Source organism: Phaseolus vulgaris, chromosome 7 (assembly GCF_051622355.1).
Source record: "Phaseolus vulgaris cultivar YP4 chromosome 7, ASM5162235v1, whole genome shotgun sequence".
Lineage (NCBI taxonomy): Eukaryota > Viridiplantae > Streptophyta > Magnoliopsida > Fabales > Fabaceae > Phaseolus > Phaseolus vulgaris.
Genome location: NC_143504.1, coordinates 38,983,116 through 39,006,170, shown reverse-complemented (window position 1 = coordinate 39,006,170; position 23,055 = coordinate 38,983,116).

Sequence of the window (23,055 nt, the reverse complement as noted above, 5' to 3'; positions counted from 1 at the left end):
TTTCGTGCATGATTCCCTGGGATGTGCTCATGCGAGGTCCATGCGTAACGCTCTCGCTGGGAACCTCAGTCCCAGTTTAACTGCGTGTAACACGAGACCCCGATGACTATGCACCGAAGACTGATCAGTGCTCTATCTCTCGCGTTCTGCTCCCAGGCGTTAGTCTGAGAACTGGTCTGCTGGTGGTCTCTTGGGTACTGACCACCGATCACCGTTCTGGATGATCTGTCCCCTGACCTCTATGCCGCCTAATCTGTCGGTGGTCGCTTGGTTACGGACCCCCCGATCACCACTCTCGGCGATCGTCTCCCTTGTCTCTCAGTCACCTGGTCCACGTGTCACCCTGTGAGTGGCCCACGTGGTTCTCTACTGCTGACGTCATCTGCAACCGATGACCGATCGGATCAGGAACAGTGCGAAGAAGATGCAAAAACACAGAAATGATGAGTGCAAGTACGGGATTTCAAAGACCCAAACATTACAGTTGATGCGCCAAAGGACGCAAAAAGGGGCACCGTGCGATTGAGCCACGCATCAGGAGATGGGAGGACGACTCTTAGCGTCACCTTTTCTCGCTTAGAGAACGTCGTGTCGACAGCGTTCTCGAGGGTACGATGCGTTGGCGAAGAAGAGAGCATCTTCTCAAAAGCTCAGAAAATCAGAAAATGTCAAAGATCAAATCGAGCAGGGGAACGTCCCCTCAGTAATACGGAAAATGCCACGTAGATGGCGTGGGGGAAACCTTGGTCCTTTTGCTAAGGCAAACGTCCCGCCCTCGGGCGTTGACCAAAATCAAAGTCAAAGTCAACGTCAACAAATTGACCGCACAGGGCATCGCCAAGACATGGCGTCGCCAAGGTAGGGCGTCGCTAATATAAGACGCTGATGGCGTAGCCAGTATAAGACGCTGATGGCGTCGCCAGTATAAGAAGCTGAAGGCGTCGCCGGTATAAGGCACTGATGGCGTCGGCCCCCGATACCTACAGGTAGGAAAGACTGTGGAGGGGGGCGAAACCGCCAGAAGCAAAGCAAGTCATCAGCGGCGTTGCTTCCCGATATGGGAAGGAAAGACCATGGAGGGAGCGACCCCATGGGGGGGCTTCAAGCCTGCCTAGTGCTTGGCGTTTCTAGACACCTTGAGGACGATACGGCGCCGCTGTAATAGGCCTCTCCTCAGGCGTGGGCGCCAAGCACCAAGAGTTAAAGGACAGATTGCCTTGGTGTTTGAGACACTCCATGGACGATACGACGCTGGTAGACAGGCCTCTCCATGGGCGTGGGCACTGAAGCGCGACTTTGTCCCAAGTGTTTAGGCCCAGAGCAGGTCTCTTCTCGAGCGTGGACACTCAGTATAAAATACAGATGAGCCTCCACACCCTCGACCGATGACGAAGCCGGAAGAGATCAAGTTCAACTTTTTCATTTGAGCAATGGCGGAGCAGCCAGTGCCTTCACGAGGCAGAGCCCTTGTAGATACGAGGGCAGAACAGGTTTCGAGGTGAAAGTTAGAAGTGATGGGTAAAAGAAAGAGAAGAGAAGGTTACGTGCTACCTAAGCGCCATAGGTACAAGTTCGCCCAGTATAGCGAAAGAAAAAGATAGAAGTACAAGCGGAGCAGTTGAAGCATACAAGAATGAAGAACAAAGGTAAAAAGGGCAGTCAAACAACACTTAATTCCTCAGAAACATGCAAGTGTTAAGGTGAAGATTAAGGACAAGGGTAATGCAATTAATACCCACTATTCCAACAAAATAAAAATATTTCAAAGTATTTACGAAGTTATCAAGCGCAGAAAAAACGTAAAGAGCAAAAGACGGAGGCTGAGGGTTTGCAATTTGATCCGATCGGTCATCGGTAGTCGATGACGTCAGCAGCAGATAACCACGTGGACCACTCGCAGGGTGACACGTGGATCAGGTGGCAGAAAAATCAGGGAGGAGATCACCTGGTACTGTACCGTCCCGTATCCGGGCGTTGACTAAGTCAAGGTCAAAGTCAACTGCTGGAGGGACAAAGTCAACACAAGGCGTCGCCTGGGTGGAGAGACGCCAAGAGGAAGCGTCGCCAAGGCAAGGTGTCGCCTAGGTGAAGGCGTCGCCCAACCAGGGCGTCGCCAGATCAAACAGTGCTAAAGCAAGGCAATCACGGTGTGGTTCCCCGATACCCATGGGTAGGAAAGACCATGGAGGGAGCGACGCCGTGGGAAGGCCTCAGGTCCCAATAGCGTGGGGCAGCGATAAGGAGAAGGAAAAGGTGGCTTCAAGGCCATAGTAATAGTACCAGTGAAGGGCAGCCTGACTCGTGAAATGCTCCTGCCGCCCCAGAGACGCCCGTGGGGCAGATACGACTCAAGAGGAAAGTCACGCCCAGGGCAACCGGGTGCAGAGCACAAAAGGAAGGCAGATACGCTCTCAAAGTAAGTGACTAGATACTTGGGGGCATGAGTTGGCACCCAAAAAGTCACCCCTAGCGCAGTAGCACTCTCAGCAGGAGGACTCACACGTAGAAACGTCCCCAGATGGGCAGAAATACCCCCAGATGGGGTCACGGCGTCGTGAGGCCCTCCACGTGTACAACAGCCATGTCAGAATGGAAACACCCTTTAGTCAGGTGCCAGGTAATTAAGAGTCACTCAATACAGTTTCCCTTTCGAGCATTCAGGTACTATAATGGCTCCCGAGCGTTTCAACGTCTTAAATGCGCTACGTTTTCTAATTAAACGCTTTAATGAGTGCGTTACGTTTGTGATTAAAAGCGCTTTAAGGCGCTTTAAATGCTTGGGTAGTTTAAATAGCGCGGAGAATGTTGGAAAAAGGGTTGGAACTTTCGGCAAATTTACCAGAGAACTCTCTAGTTGCTTGCTCGTGCTTCAAGGTTACGTACAGGTGACTGGGGAATATTTTTGCCTGAAAGAGACAGCACACACATATACACAGTTCTTTACCACCTTCAGAGTGCCATACGCGGTGCTCAGACACGTAGGTGGACAGTTTTTGGTGTTTCTTGCTGGCTGACTTGAGCGTCGGAGTGCACACGGCCGCTAGGGCGCCTTTTTGTCCTCTTTTTTGCAGGAATCCACAGGCAACCAGTGGGAAGGAGTCCCTAGCTGACGGTTGAGGTCGCGCACGAAGACGTCCCGGTCAACCGGACGGAACATTTGGCGCCCACCGTGGGGCCGATATAAAACATCAGTCCCATCACAAGTTCGAGAAAATTTACCAAGTTACAGTGACGTTGAAGGAGGTTGGAGTGAGAATGGTACTTACCAAGTTCATTAGCCTCCCAGAGGGCCATATCACATCTTTCCGCCAATTGTCGCGGTTATTCAGAGAACAGTACTTAGCAAACAAGGCCCCGCCGCCGGTCTCCTACGATCTGTTTGACGTGAAGCAGTATCAGGGGGAGACCCTGAAGGAGTATATAAATCGCTTCGGGGCCCAGGTCGTGAAGGTTGGTACGACCGAGGAGCCTATGATCGAGTACGCATTTGTGAAAGGCGTGTGCCCCGGCCCCTTCGGAGAATCCATTATCCGCAATCGCCCTAGGACTTTCGCTGAATTACGGCGCAGGGCGGTAGAGCATATTGCTTCGGAAGGGGAGGTATGTGTGAAGCGCACCAGCGCCGTGCCCTCACGCCCGAGGGGACCGGCGCGAGTTCAACCCGTCAGAGTCAATGAGACCACGACGGGGAGAAAGAAGCCAGAGGCGAGACGCCCCTACGAGGCCAGAAAGCCCCAGCCCCGGGGCCCAACAGGAGGCGAACGCCCCGCCAGAGAAAGAGCAAGATCGGCGAGGTACAACTTCGTGGTTGAGTTGAAGGATTTGATCGCCGTTCCCAACATAGCTGAGAGGCTGAGGCGACCGGCGAAGACCGACAAGGTGTTAGGGCCCCGTAAAGACTCTTGGTGCGAATTCCACGAGGCTTTCGGGCACCAAATTGATAATTGCCTGTCATTGGGCTACCAGCTAGATGAGCTGGTGAGGACTGGGTTTTTGAAAGGTTATGTCGCAGAGCCCACAACGACAACCACCCTGCCGCCGCCGGCGGATGAACCAGCACACGAGATGCCTGTGCTTGGTGAGGTCCACACCATTGCTGGAGGTTTTTCCGGCGGGGGACCCACCGCCTCCCAGCGGAAGAAATACGCGAGGGGGGTGAATTCAATCGAAGAGAGGCTCTCGGGGGAGCCCTGGGAGTCAGATATTGTGTTCACAAAAAAAAGACCTCCGAGATGTGGTGCCCCACGACAACGACCCCGTTGTCATCTCAGTTGTCACAGCTGGAAGGAAGGTCCACAGAGTGCTTGTTGACCAAGGAAGCTCGGCAGACGTCATGTTTCTGTCGACCTTTAATAAGTTACGATTGTCCCCCAATCTGTTGAGTCCCTATACGGGATGTTTGTATGGGTTCGGGGATAACCAGACCAATGGACAATGTAGAGTCGGCAAACAGAGTTCTGTTGAGGGGGTTAAAAAGAAGGTTAGAGAAAGCCAAAGGGGCGTGGGCGGAAGAGGTGCCAAGGATTGTATGGGCATATCACACCACGCCCCAATCCTCTACTATGGAGACGCCCTTCAGTTTGGTGTACGGGTCGGACGCGATGATTCCAGTAGAAATACATGAAAGCTCACCACGTTTTCAAAACTTTGTGGTGGAGGAGTCCAATGAAGAGAGGCGGGTAAACCTGGATCTGCTAGAAGAAGCCAGGGAAGAGGCCAGAATAAAAGCTGAAGCGACGAAGAGAAGAGTAGAGCGGCAATATAGCTCTAAGGTAAAGTCGCGACAATTTCAGGTTGGCGACCTAGTGATGAGGAAAGCTCACCCATACGAGTTGGAGAATAAGCTGTCTCCCAAGTGGACCGGGCCCTTCAGAGTTACTGAGGCTAAGGGCAACGGTTCGTACAACCTGGAGACTTTAGATGGAGGGCCCATCCCGCACAGTTGGAATGCAGCCAACTTAAAATTTTATTTCAGTTGACTTATGTAAGCAGAATGTAACGATTTAGTTGAAGGGGACACTCTTTTTCCCTCTTGGGGGTTTTTTAATGAGGTCACCCTAATAAAAGGAAAAACCAGTTTGAGAAAAAGAAGTGCCTTGGTTTTCAGCCTTTATCTTTCCTTGTTGAAGATTATGTGATGCGTCGCCTAGGCCATGGCGTCGCCAAGAAAGAAGGCATTGCCTAGGTCATGGCGTCGCCCAGAAAGAAGGCGCCCCCTAGATAAGGGCGTTGCCCTGAGCAGGCGTCGCCCAAGTGAAGACATGCATCGTTGGAAGAACGAGACGAAAGGAAAGCGCACAGTACATGAAGCATATGCAAAGTGAAGTAGCGTTACAAAAATCAAGTATGACATTGAAAAGTTGTTGTTACAAGCAATGTTCAATACAATGGGAGCGGCACAAACGGAGCAAACGCTACAAATCATGCAAAAACACGAACAAGCCATTTCTCAGCGCTCATCAGAGTCATCACTGGAGGAAGGCGAAGCCCCTTTTCCAGGCCGCAACGCTCGAGTAAGTCGCGTCCTCTTTTCTTGGTTTAGTTTCGAACCTGCACCAGGGGAAAAGACGTGTTAGAGACACCATGAAGAGAGACAGGCACAGTTAGAAAGTAACGAAGGCCGAGTTTCCTAAGGCAGTGGTTCTTACATATGTACTTCTCAAGAGTCCCAGCGTTGAACTCCATGCTGATCACCGTAGCAGAGTCAAAACCTCCCGCCTCAGCAAGAATCCGGCAAGCTATTTGATCACTTGGAGCCAGATTCTTGAGGGGTTTGGCTTTGAGGACCTTTTCCTCTCTCACCCAGTACAACGGAAACCCATCCAGAGCGTCGGGAACAAGGTCAGTACGACAGATCTTGAAGAACCGGCCTTTCCACCCGGTGAACGAGCTCTGGAAGGGTGTGAAGAGAACCCTCCCGGGTACATTACTGAGAGTTACCCAGAGGTTGTGTCTCTGCCTCTTCACCTCAAAGAAGTGAAGAAAGAGGTCAACCGAGGGTGCACAACCCAGAAACCCGAAGAGAATGTCGAAGGCTTTGACAAAGGCCCAGCTGTTGGGGTATAACTGGGCCGGAGCAACGTTGATCTCCGTCAGCAGTTCCTTCTCGAACCAGGAGAAGGGTAAGCGCACCCCGATGGTCTTGAACACCACCTGGTAAAAGTAAAAGAAAGGGACCCCGTCGTTGGCCCGTTCGTCTCCACACACTGGCTCCCCCAGAGTGCAAGGGAGCACAGCGATGTCGTCATCGTGCCTCCTTGCGAAGGCCCGGTGGTCATAAGAACATGACTCCCCTTTGTGCTCCCGTATGGCCCTGGTAGAGAGTAAGCATGAACACTCGTCAAGAAGTTCATTCGAAGCCCAAGGGTACAAATCTTTGGGACGGACCCTGGAGGAAGCAGCGTGAAACAACATTCTTTAACAAGATCAGGACTGCCAGAAATGCAAGAGTTGAGCGAGGGGAGCGAAGGTTAGAACAACCCTTCGACAGAAAAGAAAGGGTGCAAGAAGGAAGGGTGCAAGAAGAAAGAACGCAAGTAGGTTAAGAAGAGTGAGAAAACGATGAAGATAGTTCCAGAGTTTGAAGAGTTAAATAAAGCGGTTAGAGCGCCAAACGACGCGAATGGGTGCACCGCACGATTGATACACGTGGCAGAAGACAAAAGGATGACGCTGGCACCACTGGTTTAAATTAGAAAACGTCGTATCAGCAGAATATTCAGTAGTACGATGTGCCGTCGAAAGTGAGTCAGGGGTACAGCAGGAGTCAAAACTTAATGGAATGACTACATGCCCCATCAACCATACAAGCAGCGCCACGTGGATCAACTCGAATGACGGAACGTCCCATCAGCTATACAAGGAGCGCCACGTGGATGGCACAGACAAAGCCTTGAGTTCTTCGCGGCCATCAGGCATCGACCAAGGAAAAAATCAAAGTCAATGTCGAAGTAAAGGAAACGCCCGAGGCGTCGCCCGGAAGGACGTGAAGGGCGACGCCAGCGTGAGACGTCACGGGCATCGCCAACCCAAATACCAACTGGCTTCGCCTCCCCGATACCCACAGGTAGGAAAAACTGTGGAGGGAGAAGAAAGTGAAGGAAGCAGAGTTAGTTGCTGGCGTGGTCTCCCCGATACCCACGGGTAGGAAAGACTGTGGAGGGAGACAAGGTCGCCAAACGCCTGCGAATTACTGGCAGGGTGTCCCCCGATACCTATGGGTAGGAAAGACCATAGAGGGAACGAACCCCCCAAAGCACTCGACGTTTTAGACACTCGGGGACGATACGGCACTGCGGTAGCAGGCCTCTCCTTAGGCGTGGGCGCCGGGGGCTGAGAATCAGGGAGAGAACCGTTTCGGTGTTAGAAACACCTCGTGGACGATACGGCGTCACTAGGTGAGCCTCTCCACGGGCGTGAGGGTTGGCACGCGACCTTTCTCGGTCATACAAAGCCGCCCAACGAAGTGAAAGAAATGGGCAGAACACAGATAAAATGATCGAAGCACGCGAAGGTAAAAGATGAGAATGAGATCGCACAAGCAGAATCGTATGTGGCAAAGACACAAAGGAAATCATGCGAACACCCCAAATCAGTAACAAGAGTGCGGGTAGTTCAAAGAATTACAAATTTTAACAGATAAAATAAAAAACGAAGGTAAAGTATAAAGCCGTTAAGCGTGAAGCTGAAGGTGGCGGTTGAGAGGCAGCGGTTCAGTCTTCCACGTCCATGGGCACGACCTTCCCGTCGACGACATGGTGCATGGGGTCGCAGTTTGAAATATTGATGCCAGGGTTCTCACAGGACGCCTGGGTCAGAGCCTCTTGGAACCCCTCCTCGAAAGTACCCGCCATCTCCTGGATAAGGGACTTTTTCTCCTTCTCCAGCTCCTCAACGGCGGCATCCCCAGAGGCCACCTGCTTCTCTAGAGCCTCCTTTTCAACGCGAGGTCGACTGACCTCGACCTGTAATTTGTCGTAGTCAGCCCGGAGAAGGTCCATAGCCTTGGCCTGCGTGGCCATTTCCCCCTCCATCCGCTCCATCTTGGCAGCCTGTTCACAGCAACGGTCCTTCAGGTCCTTTCGAGTTTCTGCATCCGTTTTGACCAGTTCCTGAAGGCCCGTTACCTGGACTTGGAGGGCGACTTCACGAGTATAAAGACCAGCCTGGAGCTCCAATGCCTCGGCCAGTTGCCTCTCAGTTTCTGCCTTGGACTCTTGCATTTGTTTCAGAGAAGTTTGATAAGCTTCGTTCTGGCGCCCCAGGGTCCTCATTTCCTCTTCCAGGGTAGTTGCCTTTGTTTCCAAGGCCTGGAGAGTTTGAGCTTGCAAGACCGCGTTTCTGGCCTGGGCGCGCCATTCAAGGGCCCCCGCCAAGAAGGCCCCCAGATAGGGGCATGCCTTCCTTCCTATCCGTGCCCTCTGGCAGAGTCCCGCCGCTAAAGCCCCTCATTAGATGCATAATCGAAGGAGGGATGGCGATGAAGTCAGGGGCGGCAGCGACGGAAGCAGGGGAAGCAATGTTTCCTGCCGGCGGCGGAGGCGGGGCGGATTCGGCGCCTTCCCCCGTTTCCTCGTGGAGCGTCATGGGGGGGAGTGAGGTCGCACTCGGGGGGTTATCCATGAAGGGGTTCCCTCCCCGGGGTGACGCCTCTACCGAAAGAGGAACCCGCGCAGATTTTCTTCTTCTGAAAGGAGCCACGCCTTCTGAGTCCTCATCATCCATGAGAACCTCCAAAACCCGTTTCCCTTTGTCAAGGGGGGTTGGAGCCGGTGACGAGGCCGCGGCCAGGGGAACAGCGGCGATGGGTAGAGGAGAGCGAGGAGTCTGAAGTGTTGCAAGATTGCGAGGAGACGACGGAGGTGAACTCGAGATAGCCTCGACAGTGATCAGAGGAGGTGGGCGATAGAATCGGTGGAGGAGCCGGATCAGCAGCAAGGGTGGAGGAGGCGCCCGCCTTGGCGGCGCGTGCCTCCTTCATTGCCTTCGCCAGCATCATTCTCTTGGAAGCGCCCATCACCGATCCTACATCAAGATAGACCAAACAGCAAGAATTAAGACCAAAGTAACTATGCAAAATTACAACACACATGGAGGCGTGAAATGCAAGCAACATAGCACACTATAAAATGAGTATAAGAGTCCAGGGGAACCAATGTTCGATAGCAAGCTGTTCACAACAAAAGGATGAGGGGAGAGCCCCTTACCAAAGTAGGTGGTCAGGGCGTGAGCATTGTACTCGCTAGCGACCAGTTTCAAGGTATCAAAGACGATCCCCAACCCAGCCAAGGCTTTGCTTACCTCCCTATCAGTGGGAGATAGCTCTTCCAGGGTTTTGGCCCTGAGCAATTTAGGGCGCTCCGTCCAGTAAAGGGGGAAGCCATCCAAAGCTGTGGGATCGTGCTTGGCGCTGCACACCCTGAAGAATTTCCCTTTCCAGTTCTTGTAAGAATTCTGGAAGAGGGATAGGAGGATCCTGCCTGCGATCCCGGAAAAGCTTACCCAGAAGCTTTTCCCCTGTTTCTTCACCTCAAAGAAATGCAGGAAGATATCTACAGAAGGGGGAATGCCCAGGTATCCGCAAAGAATTTGAAAGCCCCGCACGAATGCCCAGCTGTTGGGATGAAGCTGGGCGGGGGCAGTGTTGATTTCAGTGAGAAGCTCCCATTCGAAGGGAGTGAATGGGAGACGCACTCCTACGCGCTTGAACACGGTCTGGTACATGAAGAAGAAGGGTTTCCCCTTTCTAGGTCTGTCGTCCAAACAAACAGGTTCCCCAGGCCTGCCGGGACGGACGAATATGTGGGCGTCGTGGGTGCGGCAGAAGGCGTTAAAGTTGTACAAATGGGGATCCCCCCGGTGAGCTTCCAGGTCCTGGAAGGAAGTCAGGCTGGTGCATTCACTCAGGAGCTCGTCGGGGGCCCAGGGGTAGAAGGCTTTGTAGTTGGACTTGGGGGTCGTGGGAGAAGAATCAGACTCTGCGTTCGCGCGCGTCATGGTGAAAATAGATAGCTGGAGAAAGAAGAGAGGAAAAAGGGTTTAGCAAGTTTAGCCATGGCAAGAAGGGGAAAGAGCCCCAGGAAGCGTCACCCACGCGAGAAAAATCAGAGGAAGAAGAAGAAGCGGAGAAATGCAGTAATACGAGAATGACAACAGTCCCAGGCAGTTCAATGAATCCTATAATGCGACGAAAGGGAAGAATCGTGAATACTCGAGATCGTACCTTTGTTATTGGAATGGAGGCAGTAGAAGAGCGCAGGAAGGAGAGAATCGCAGTCGCAGAGAGAAAGGGTTTTGAAGGCGATGAACAGTGCGGAGATGCAGAGAGAATGAATGTAACAGTAGGGTGAGCGCGGGGTTTGGGGTAACTTGAACGTTACATTTCGCAACTCAAGAGGCGCTAACTGAGGGCCGTGGGATCGCGCCACGCGTTAGAGGATCAATTGCCCAAGGGAAACACAAAGGTCTCTGGAGGATGGCTGGCACGATGGGCCACGTGGCGCGCGATCAAGGGTAGCCCAAAAGGTGTTATCATCCTCATTTCAGGGGTTGTCCAATCAGTCATTAAGAATACCCCTGTGGTTCAGAAAACGTCGCGTCAATAATTCGAAGAGTTGCTGAGTCAGCAGAGAATGACACGTCATCAGCATGGCACGTGGACGGCGTGGGCGAGGCTTTAGTCTTCACGCTGAAGACAAGTCTTCGGCTTAAGACTGGGGGGTTGTGTACCGTCCCGTATCCGGGCGTTGACTAAGTCAAGGTCAAAGTCAACTGCTGGAGGGACAAAGTCAACACAAGGCGTCGCCTGGGTGGAGAGACGCCAAGAGGAAGCGTCGCCAAGGCAAGGTGTCGCCTAGGTGAAGGCGTCGCCCAACCAGGGCGTCGCCAGATCAAACAGTGCTAAAGCAAGGCAATCACGGTGTGGTTCCCCGATACCCATGGGTAGGAAAGACCATGGAGGGAGCGACGCCGTGGGAAGGCCTCAGGTCCCAATAGCGTGGGGCAGCGATAAGGAGAAGGAAAAGGTGGCTTCAAGGCCATAGTAATAGTACCAGTGAAGGGCAGCCTGACTCGTGAAATGCTCCTGCCGCCCCAGAGACGCCCGTGGGGCAGATACGACTCAAGAGGAAAGTCACGCCCAGGGCAACCGGGTGCAGAGCACAAAAGGAAGGCAGATACGCTCTCAAAGTAAGTGACTAGATACTTGGGGGCATGAGTTGGCACCCAAAAAGTCACCCCTAGCGCAGTAGCACTCTCAGCAGGAGGACTCACACGTAGAAACGTCCCCAGATGGGCAGAAACGCCCCCAGATGGGGTCACGGCGTCGTGAGGCCCTCTACGTGTACAACAGCCATGTCAGAATGGAAACACCCTTTAGTCAGGTGCCAGGTAATTAAGAGTCACTCAATACAGTTTCCCTTCCGAGCATTCAGGTACTATAATGGCTCCCGAGCGTTTCAACGTCTTAAATGCGCTACGTTTTCTAATTAAACGCTTTAATGAGTGCGTTACGTTTGTGATTAAAAGCGCTTTAAGGCGCTTTAAATGCTTGGGTAGTTTAAATAGCGCGGAGAATGTTGGAAAAAGGGTTGGAACTTTCGGCAAATTTACCAGAGAACTCTCTAGTTGCTTGCTCGTGCTTCAAGGTTACGTACAGGTGACTGGGGAATATTTTTGCCTGAAAGAGACAGCACACACATATACACAGTTCTTTACCACCTTCAGAGTGCCATACGCGGTGCTCAGACACGTAGGTGGACAGTTTTTGGTGTTTCTTGCTGGCTGACTTGAGCATCGGAGTGCACACGACTGCTAGGGCGCCTTTTTGTCCTCTTTTTTGCAGGAATCCACAGGCAACCAGTGGGAAGGAGTCCCTAGCTGACGGTTGAGGTCGCGCACGAAGACGTCCCGGTCAACCGGACGGAACAGGTACGGTGATCGGTGGTCAGTAACCGAGTGGCCACCGACAGATCAGTTCCAAGATAAACACCCGGGGGGAGAACGCGAGAAGCAATAGAGCACCGATCAGTCATCGGGTGCATGGTCATCGGGGGTTCGTGTTACACGCAGTTAAACTAGGACTGAGATTGCCAGCGAGAGCGTTACGCATGGATTTCGCATGATCATATCTCAGAGAAAGAGGAGCTGCTCGCCGGAAGAATCGTGCACGAGAGTGGCCTGAGGGAGTTAGTAAACCAGTCAGTGATTGGTGACTCTCTTAACCCATTACGTGCATGACATCGTGAAGGGGAAATCGTGTATGCAGAGAGCAATGCTTGGTGAGTGTGCCTAGTCCAGCCACACCTGTCGTTCTCCTAAGAGTGTGCGATTCACCCAGATGGAAGAAACACGCTAAGTTACTCCCCAAGAGAATAACTTAGGCGCACAAAGAGATGCGCTAGAGCTCTTCAGGTAGTGGCACGTGTACGGTTAGATATGAGTTGCATGCCTCCACATGTCACCATCTGAGAGGGGCGCGGCCAAGATAAAGGTGCACTCCACGTTGTGAAAGGGACAACAGAAACACAAACACCCACATCTTTACTGATTGTGGTACGTTTTCGCACAATAGCGTAACAGAATTTTGACACACGCAGAGGATAGCGTAACAGAATTCTGTTAGGCACAGACACAGAGAAAGAGATTGAGTGAGATTATTTTTTGTTGGTGGTTCTGTGACCTAACTTGAGTGTCGGAGTGCAAACGGCCGCTAGAGGCGCCGTTTGTGTGTTTTGCAGGTTGCGTTTGAAGTTCCCGAAGAATGTTCTAAGAGCATTCTTGCAGATAGCACAGTTGCATGGGCGGGGTAAGGAAGCGACAAAGCAATCCCTCCACGCTAGAGTTGGCGACAGGATCATTTGGCACCCACTGTGGGGCCCTGTGAATCGTGGTCCCATCCACACCAAAGTTTCTGAAGTTTCTCAAAGTTTTGCTGAGTTTTTTGCTGAGTTTTTGCTGAGAAAATGAGGAGAACAAGACAAACATCACCTGCGCCATCTGCTGAGGAAGGAGCTGTGACAGTGGTGCAGGTCCTGGAGATGATGCGTGCGCTGCAGGACAATGTCGCAGCGTCGAGAGCTGAACAAGAGAAGATGCAGGCGGAGTTGGCTGCATCGCAGAGCAGGAATGATGAGCTGAATCGCGTTAATGAGGAGCTGAAAAGGACGTTACAGGCGCAGAAGGAACGCGCAGTTGAAGAAGGGATGTTGATGCCACCATCGCCTACGAGGGCGTTCCCTATGCCATTCTCCCCTGAAATCATGCAAACCGTGGTGGCTCCCAACCTGGTGGGAGTGAAGGCGTCCTTCACGGGGGTAGAAGACCCAGAAGCGCATCTGACGGCGTTTCACACTCAGATGATGCTGTATGGGGGCTCAGATGTCGTGTACTGCAAGATGTTCATGAGTACACTGAGTGGAATCGCCATGGAATGGTTCGTGAGTCTGCCAGAGGGTCATATCACGTCCTTCCATCAGTTTTCGAAGCTTTTCACTGAGCAGTACATCGTTAACAGAGCACCTTCAGTGGTGTCGTACGATCTGTTCGATGTACGCCAATATCAAGGTGAGTCGCTGAAAGACTACCTCAACCGCTTCAGAGCAGAAGTGGTTAGATTGCCCAGCAAGGACGAGGATATGCTGGTGCATGCGTTTAAGAAGGGAGTGCTGCCTGGTCCCTTCAGTGAGTCGCTCATCAGGAGCCATCCCAACACCTTTGCGGAGATCCGGCGACGCGCGGTGGTGCACATAGTGGCAGAGACAGAGGTTTCTGAGAAAAGAGGAAGTGTTGCACCACTGAAGCCACGTGGAGGACAGGGGAAGCAACAGCAGCACACGAGGGTGCATGAGGCAAAGGAGGGAAAGAAGGTGCAGGGGAAACCTCGTCCTTATGCACCCAGGAAGGACCGGGGCAGGGGGCGTGCGAGGGAGAATAATGCACCCCCAAGATACGATTTCATGGTAGGGTACTTGGGAGGAAGAAGAACGAGTGGTGTGAGTTTCACCAAGCCTTTGGCCACACACTCCACTCCTGCTTAGCGTTGGGACACCAGCTGGCGAAGTTGGTAAAGTCTGGGTTCCTGGCAGATTACCTGCGGGAGGCGCAGGTTGATCACGCATCGGGGGCCCAGGCAGGAGAACAGCAGCATGAAATCCCTGTGCACGGGGAGGTGCAAACGATTGCGGGAGGCTTCTTCGGTGGGGGGTGCACCGCATCACAAAGAAGAAGGTATGCTCGATCGGTTATGGCTGTGGACTCGGTGGACGAGGGCCATTTCCCCGAGGTAGACATCACTTTCAAGAAAGCTGATCTACGGGACGTTGTACCGCACGACAACGATCCTGTGGTCATCTCCCTCATCACAGCAGGAAGGCGAGTACACAGAGTGCTCGTAGATCAAAGGAGTTCGGCAGACGTCATGTTCTGGCCGACGTTCTACAAGTTGCAGCTGTCCCCCGATCAACTAAGGCCGTATACCAGGTGTCTTTACGGCTTTGCAGGGGATCAGGTAGAGGTGCGGGGGTACATTGAGTTGAGAACGACGTTCACCGATGGAACAACAGCCCGCACCGAAAAGATAAGCTACTTGGTGGTGAACGCCCCTTCTGCGTACAACATCTTGCTGGGAAGGCCAACACTCAATAGGTTGGGTGCAGTGCCATCGACGAGGCACATGAAGCTGAAGCTGCCGTCGATGGAGGGGACCGTAATAACCATCAAGTCAGATCAGGCTGAGGCTAGACGCTGTTATGTGAACAGCCTTAGGCAGAAGAGGAACATATGCCATGTCACCTCAACACCACCATCAGGTGTGCTCGAAGAGCGATCGGTGGTTAGGGGAACGCATGGCGATCAGGAGATGGAGGCTGCTACGCTGGGGGGCTCCCAGGTAGCTCAGGTGGAAGCGGAGGAGGAGGGCATGATCACTCCTCGCGAGTCAGGGATCGCGAGGGCGGTCATCGCCAGCGAGGCAAGACCCCACCCAGCTGAGGGGTGGGTAGAAGTAGATATAAGGGGGAAAAGGTTCAAGTTGGGAGGATCGCTCGGCGAAGAAGAACGAAGGCTGATCGAGAAGCACATGGGCGCGTTCACATGGTCAGCATCTGACATGCCAGGAATCGACCCTGACTGCCTTTGCCATCGCCTGTCGATGGATCCTAAAGTTCGACCTGTGCGTCAGAGGCGAAGGAAATTCAACGAAGAAAAGAGGAAAGTGATCCACGACGAAGCGCAAAAGCTCCTTGCCGCAGGGCACATCAGGGAGATCCAGTACCCTGAGTGGCTAGCGAACGTGGTACTGGTGCAGAAGCCAAACGGCAAGTGGAGGATGTGCGTGGACTTCACTGACCTCAACAAGGCATGCCCCAAAGATTCTTACCCTCTACCCAGCATAGACGCTCTAGTCGATAGCGCATCAGGGGGGAAGCTACTCAGCTTCTTGGATGCATTCTCAGGATACAACCAGATCAGGATGCACCCCAGGGATGAATGCAAGACCGCATTCATGACTAAACGGTCTTGCTACTGCTACAAGGTAATGTCGTTCGGGCTGAAGAATGCGGGGGCTACCTACCAGCGACTTATGGATAGGGTGCTCTCGCCCATGCTTGGAAGGAACGTGCATGCATATGTAGATGACATGGTGGTCACATCCCGAGAAAAGGAGCATCATGTGGCCGATCTGGAGGAATTATTCACCACCATCGCCAAGTACAGGTTGAAGCTCAACCCTGAGAAATGTATTTTTGGCGTGGAGGCTGGGAAGTTCTTGGGTTTCCTCCTGACAGAGCGTGGAATCGAAGCTAATCCAGAGAAGTGCGCAGCAATCGTGGCGATGAGGAGTCCAACGACGGTGAAGGAGGTGCTGCAACTCACCGGTCGGTTGGCAGCATTATCCCGGGTTATGTCCGCTGGAGGGGAGAAAGGTCATCCGTACTTCCAGTCTCTTAAGCGCAACAGCAGATTCCTTTGGACGCAGGAGTGCGAGGAGGTCTTCATCAAGTTGAAGGAGTACTTGGCAAGCCCACCGGTCTTGCGTAAACCACAAGTGGGCACCCCTCTTCGTCTATACTTTGCTGTGACGGAGAGAGCAGTCAGTTCAGTCCTGGTGCAAGAGCAAGATCAGGTTCAGAAGCCTGTGTACTTTGTGAGTAAGGTACTGCAAGGCCCTTGATCCGATCGGTCATCGGTAGTCGATGACATCAGCATCAGAGAACCACGTGGACCACTCACAGGGTGACACGTGGACCAGGTGGCAGAGAGGTAGGGGGACGATCGCCAAGAGAGGTGATCGGTGGTCAGTAACCAAGTTACCACCGACAGATCAGGCGGCAGAGAGGTCGGGGGACAGATCACCCAGAATGGTGATCGGTGGTCAGTAGCCAAGTGACCACCAGCAGACCAGTTCCCAGACTCGCGCCTGGAGGCAGAACGCGAGTAGCGAATAAACACTGATCAGTCATCGGGTGTATTGTCATCGGGGTCTCGTGTTACACGCAGTTAAACTGGGACTAAGGTTCCCAGCGAGAGCGTTACGCATGGACCTCGCATGAGCACACCTCAAGGAATCATGCACGAGAGTGGCCTGAGGGAACCAGTAAGCCAGTCGGTGATTGGTGATTCCCTCAACCCATTACGTGCGTGTCATCCTGAAGGGTAAGTCGCCTACGCAGAGAGTAACGTTTGGTGAGTGCGCCTAGACCAGCCACACCCGACGTTCTCCTAAGAGTATGCAATTTGCCCAGATAAGAGAAGCATCCCAAGTTACTCCGCAAGGGTGTAGCTTAGGCAGACAAAGAGAGGCGCTAGAGCCCTTCCAGTAAGTGACACGTGTGTGGTTAGATGTGAGTTGCAGGCCTCCACGTGTCACCATCTGAGAGGGGTGTGGTCCAGACAAAAGAGCACTCCGTACTGCTAAAGGTACAGACAGGCGCAGCCAAGCGCAGACATGCGCAGAATCTCACGCTCCCCATTGCTGATTCTGAAGGTACGCTTTCTCTGAAAAGCACGACAGGGTTCTGACACATGCCAGAAAAGCATAACAGAATTCTGTTATGCCCAGAAGCAGGGAAAGAGGGATAAAAGACAGAATCAGAGGGAGAGTGGAGGAGAAAAAGAAGAAAAAAGGAGAGAGGAAAAAACAGAGTGCAAGTTTTTCTGATACACACGTTTTTTACTAAGTTTCCAGTATTCTGGTGGTTCTGTTGAACTAACTTGATCGTCGGAGTGCAAACGACCGCTAGAGGCGCCGTCTGTGTATTTTGCAGGTCACATTTCGAAGACATCCGAGAGAGGGAGTTCAGAAGGTGATTCTTCAGGAGACACAGTCGCGAAGACAGGGCAGAAAGTGTTACGAAGCGATTCACCCACGTTCAAGTTGCTGGCAAGATCAGCCCTGAAACAAGGTACCAAGCCCTCGAGAAGGCTGCCCTGGCGGTGGTATTTTCAGCAAGAAGGCTCAGACATTATTTCCACAGCTTCACAGTAGTGGTAATGACAGATTTGCCATCCAAAAGGTGCTTAAGAAACCAGATGTAGCGGGAAGGATGGTCAAGTGGGCGGTGGAATTGTCAGAGTTCGACATTCAGTACGAGCCCCGAGGACCGATAAAGGGGCAGGTGTTCGCCGACTTTGTGGTCGAGCTGTCGTCGGTCGCGACACCTTCAGAAGGTTTAGACTTCTGATGGGTATTATCAGTGGATGGCTCCTCCAATCAGCAGGGGAGCGGCTCTGGGGTCATTTTGGAAGGCCCGAACGGAGTGCTGATCGAGCAGTCCCTCCGCTTTGCCTTCAAGGCTAGCAACAATCAGGCGGAGTATGAAGCCCTGATCGCAGGAATGTTGCTAGCAAGAGAAATGGGAGAAAGAAGTCTGGTTGCTAAGAGTGACTCTTTGCTAGTCACCGGGCAAGTGACAGGGGAGTTCCAGGCGAAAGATCCCCAGATGGCAGCTTACCTGGAATACGTACAGCTCCTGAAGACGTCCTTCACCGAGTTTGAACTAGTTCATGTGCCGAGAGAGCAAAATGCCAGAGCAGACCTGCTTGCCAAGCTGGCCAGCTCAGGCAAGGGGGGAAAATAGAGGACCGTCATTCAGGAGACCTTGAAGGTACCGCGAGCGTTCGTGTCAGACAACCAGGTACTTCAAGTTTACAAATCGATGGAGCGTCTGGCGATCGGCCATCGTTCACTGACTCAAGAGACGTTGAAAGCACCGAGGGTTAGAGCGCGACCGGCAAAGACAGATGAGGCGATGGAAGTCTGCGCTGTTAAGGAGCCCGACACGTGGATAACACTGTACCAGTTGTACTTAGAAGATGGTGTACTCCCACTTGACCCAACAGAGGCAAAGAGAATAAAGAGGAGCTCGAGTAAGTTTACTTTGATTGATGGAAACCTGTTTAGATTTGGGTTTTCTCATCCTGTGCAGATCTGCGTGTATGGCGAGCAATGCACTAGACTTATGTCAGAGCTACACGAGGGGGTATGCGGAAGTCATGTAGGTGGTCGCGCTTTGGCAAGTAGGATCCTCCGCGCAGGGTACTACTGGCCAACGCTGAAGGAAGACTGCGTGAGGTATGCTCAACGTTGCAAACAGTGTCAACTTCACGCAGATTGGCATAAGGCACCTCTCGAGGAGTTGAAGTCCATCCATAGCCCGTGGCCATTTCACACATGGGGAGTCGACATCCTAAGACCTTTTCCCCTGGCGATAAGGCAGATGAAGTTCCTCATCGTGGCCATCAAGTATTTCACCAAGTGGGTGGAGGCAGAACCAGTCGCACACATCACCGCACAGAAAGTCGAGCACTTTGTCTGGAAGAACATTGTCTGTCGTTTCGGAGTACCCAAGAGGCTGGTCTACGACAATGGCACCCAGTTCACAAGTCATCAGCTAAGGAAGATGTGCGAGGAGTTAAAGATACAACAGGTTTTCGCCTCGGTGGAACACCCACAAACCAATGGGCAGGTGGAGTCAGCCAACCGAGTACTACTCAGGGGGATGAAGCGAAGACTAGAGAAAGCTAAAGGAAAATGGGCAGAGGAGGTCCCCAGAATCGTATGGTCCTACCATACCACCCCACAGTCCAGCACCCATGAGACACCCTTTAGCCTTGTCTACGGGACAGATGCCATGATTCCCGTGGAGATACAGGAGAGCTCCCCCAGGTTTTTGAATTTCATTGCCGAAGAATCCAACGAAGAACGAAAGGTGAATCTCGACCTACTGGACGAAGTGCGAGAAGAAGCCAGAGTTAGTGCTGAAGCCGTCAAGAGAAGAGTAGAATGGAGGCACAACTCCAAGGTGAGGCTCAGGCGTTTCCAGGAAGGTGATCTGGTGATGAGAAAGGCGCATCAGAATGAGATGGAGAAAAAGTTGTCTCCAAAGTGGACAGGTCCATACAGAGTGGTTGAGGCATTGGAGAATGGAGCTTATCGGCTGGAAACTCTGGAGGGAGGAGCAATCCCCAGAACGTGAAACGCCACCCATTTGAAATTTTATTTCAGTTAAGTTGTAAAGTAGTTGCGTTCTTGCGCTAAAGACACACTCAGTGTATATACTGAAAACAGTTGAACAGATAAGGGGGCACTCTTTTCCCTAAGGAGGGTTTTTAACGAGGCCACCCAATGAAAAGATTCTCAGCATATTAAGTGTGTGAGAGTTTTCAAGTTAAAATCCTCCTCGCCCCAGGCGCGAGTGTAGGTGATCGGTTAGGCCTTATTCGCCCTAGGCGCGAGTATGGGCGCTAATCTAAGTCCTCCTCACCCCAGGCGTGAGTGCAGGCGACTAGGGTTCGAAAAGCCAGGGGTGCTAGTAAGACCAAGAGAGGGAAAGGAAGGATTTCGACAAACGTCCTTACCCACTTTGCATACACCAATATTGGCCCAGTAAAGCTCTTAGTTTAAACCCTTCTCACCCCAGGAGTGAGGCAGGGAAAGAAGGACCCGATCCGCCCAAGGTTGATGACCTTGGGGAAGATAAGAGGGGCTATCGAGAAACACTCTTCTTCCCCCAAAACAAGGCATCACCTCTGACGATCGATGTCGAAGTCCTCTATGCACTTAGCGCTAGAGCGACAGAGAAGCAAGGTGAAGAACGATGAATGATGAGTTGTTGGTGGATATGCTAGTGGGTAGTGCCTTGTCAGAGGAAGCTTTTCCAAACAAGTTCTTACACAACAAGCCGAAGCAGACAGACTATGCCTAGTCAGTCATCTAGTAGGAAGCTGTGCATAAGAACTGTTAAAGACAAAGCTAAGGGAGTTGTTAGTCGTGATCAAGGTAGAGGCCAAGATCAAAGAGTACAGATCGCGCTAAACCTAAGCTAGTTAACAGTTAGTCGTGTGCAAAAAGAAAGATGAAGCTTAAGAAGATACGAGAGAAGAAACATATAGCTGAAGCAAGTATGTATTCACACCAAGGTCTATACACGTTTCAAGTACAAGAATTGTGCAGAAGTATGAAATTACAAAAAGAAAACTTGTACCGCCCTGGTGGTCGGGTGTGATGACGTGGCATCCTCCTACAATATAGGCGTGTTGACAAGGCGCCAGGTTGGCAGAAGGGAAGGAAGTCGGGGGGCTCGTGTAGTCGCCAGTTGTTATATTGGCGTGTTCCGATTTCCAGCTTACCAGAGTCGGCGATCGCCAGGTTCAAAGATGAACTCGCCAGGTGTAGATTCAGGCGACCTAGTCGTTGGAGATCGCCAGAGCAAGCACATCGCCGAAGATGAAGGAGAAGCAGATTATGAAGGCGGCCGGCGAGACCACAGGGAAGGCGTATGAAGGCCCCTAACTCGCCAGTTCCAGTAGAGATCGCACTCCCCAGGTTAGCTATGCACTGGGCAGTACCATGCATAAGTAACTTAGCCAAAATGAGAGTAGAAGCAGCGCCAAGTCAGGGAGCCTCCAGATGATGGCACGTGTACAGTTGGATGCGAGCCACGTGTCCAAGTCTGTAACTGCCAGGAGAGAGAAAGCTACCAGGTATATAAGAGTTCCTAACAAACTTTCTGAGGTACGCGCGTTCAGTTCATACACTTTACGCTTGCGAGTGATAGAGCTGACTGTGAGAGAGGATTTGCACGGTTCTTGTTCTCTTAGTATTTGGTGATACCGTCACTGACTTGAGCGTTGGAGTGCGATCGGCCGCAGCGGCGCCGTACTGTTTCTTTGCAGGTTCTTGAGGTAGATCCCGGAGAGGAACGGAGGTGAGAAGCGGTGCGCACGTCGATCCTTTGACGAGGCAGTCTCCAGCGTTCCGGTCAACAGGCAGGATCATCAGGCGCCCACCGTGGGGCCGTGTAAAACTTGCTCCCATCCACAGCGTGAGTTCTTGGAGGTTTTCGAAGTTTTCTGCGTGGTTGTGTGCTGGTGCAACCATCGTTCGCAGTTTGTCTGAGTTTCGTTCGGTGAGTTTGCGTTTTGTACCGTTCGTTTGGCTTTTCGATTGGTGGAGTGAGGTTTTCTGCTGCTTGCGCGCAATCTGTTTGGTGGAAGTTCGAGTTCTTTCGCTCGATTGGTTGTCCGCGGGAAACGGTGGTTTCTGGTGAAGTTGTGGTTTTCTTCGAAGGTTTACGGTGTTCTTGAGTTTTCTTGCGCAGTTTCGCGCTATTTTCTCCGATTGATCGCTGATTTGATCGAGGCTGAAGTGTTGTTCGCTGCATTCCTGTGATTCGCTGAAGTTAATGAGAAAAATGAGAAGCAATCGTTCCAGTCCCGTGGCGCCTGTCGCTGCTGAAGGCGACGCCGCCATGACCATGGCGCAGATGGCAGAGATGATGCGCTCGTTGCAGGCAACTGTGGAAGCCTCGCGCGTGGAGCAGGCGAGAATACATGAGGACCTGGTCGCCTCTCGCGCCAGGAACGAGGAGCTTAGCAAGGTGACTGAGGAGCTGCGTCAAGCTCTTCGGGAACAGCAAGGACGTTCTGCTGCTGAGGAGGTGGCGCCGTCGACGCCACCTCGTGTTTTCCCAATGCCTTTCGTTCAGGCGATTACCGACACGCCAATTCCCACGAGCGTGGTTCCGGTTAAGGCTGTCTTTACCGGCGTGGAGGATCCAGAGGCTCATCTGACCACGTTCCATACGCAGATGATGCTGTCGGGAGGGTCAGACGCCGTCTACTGCAAGATGTTCGTGAGTACGCTCCAGGGAACGGCGATGGAGTGGTTTGTGAGCCTGCCTAACGGCCACATAACCAATTTTCAACAGTTCTCGAAGATCTTTGTTGAGCAGTACATCGTGAATAAGGCGCCACCCAGGGTGTCTTACGATCTGTTTGATATAAGGCAGTACCAGGGAGAGTCCCTCAGAGACTACCTGAATCGCTTTGGGGCGCAGATGGTCAGATCGCCGGCCAAGGATGAGGAAATGCTGGTCTATGCATTCAAGAAGGGCGTGCAGCCAGGACCATTCTGCGAGGCCTTGATCAGGGCTTACCCCGCGACATTTGCTGAAGTCAGGGGACTTGCGGTGGCTCACATCGCCGACGAGAGTGAAGTCGCCGAGAAAAGAGGCAGCGTGGCTCCCGCCAGGCCACGCGCCCAGACCAGGATCCAGCCGCAGAGGGTGCTGGAAACGGCGGTGGCGGCCAGGAAAGACCAAAGGACTCGCCATCCTTACGATAGGAGAAACAAGGGAAGAAGCCAAGCACGCCAGCAACCAGCACGCCGGGAATACAATCGCCCGCCTAAGCACAAATTTGTCATGGGGCTAGCGGACCTGATCGCCATCCCTAACATATTTGCTAGGTTGAAAGCGCCTGAGAAGGTGGGCGACAAGGTGCTGGGGTCAAAGCCGGACGCCTGGTGTGAGTTCCACCAGTGTTTTGGCCACACTTTGGACTCGTGTTTGTCTTTATGATACCAGCTCGACGATCTGGTTAAGAGTGGGTTCCTAAAGGACTATCTGCTGGACAGGAGGACGGGGGGAGCGTCGAGTTCCCAGTCAGCAGGTGGAGAAGCCCAACAACACGAGATGCCTATCCACGGGTAGATCCACACCATTGCAGGGGGTTTCTCAGGTGGTGGATGCACCGCATCGCAGAGGAAAAAGTATG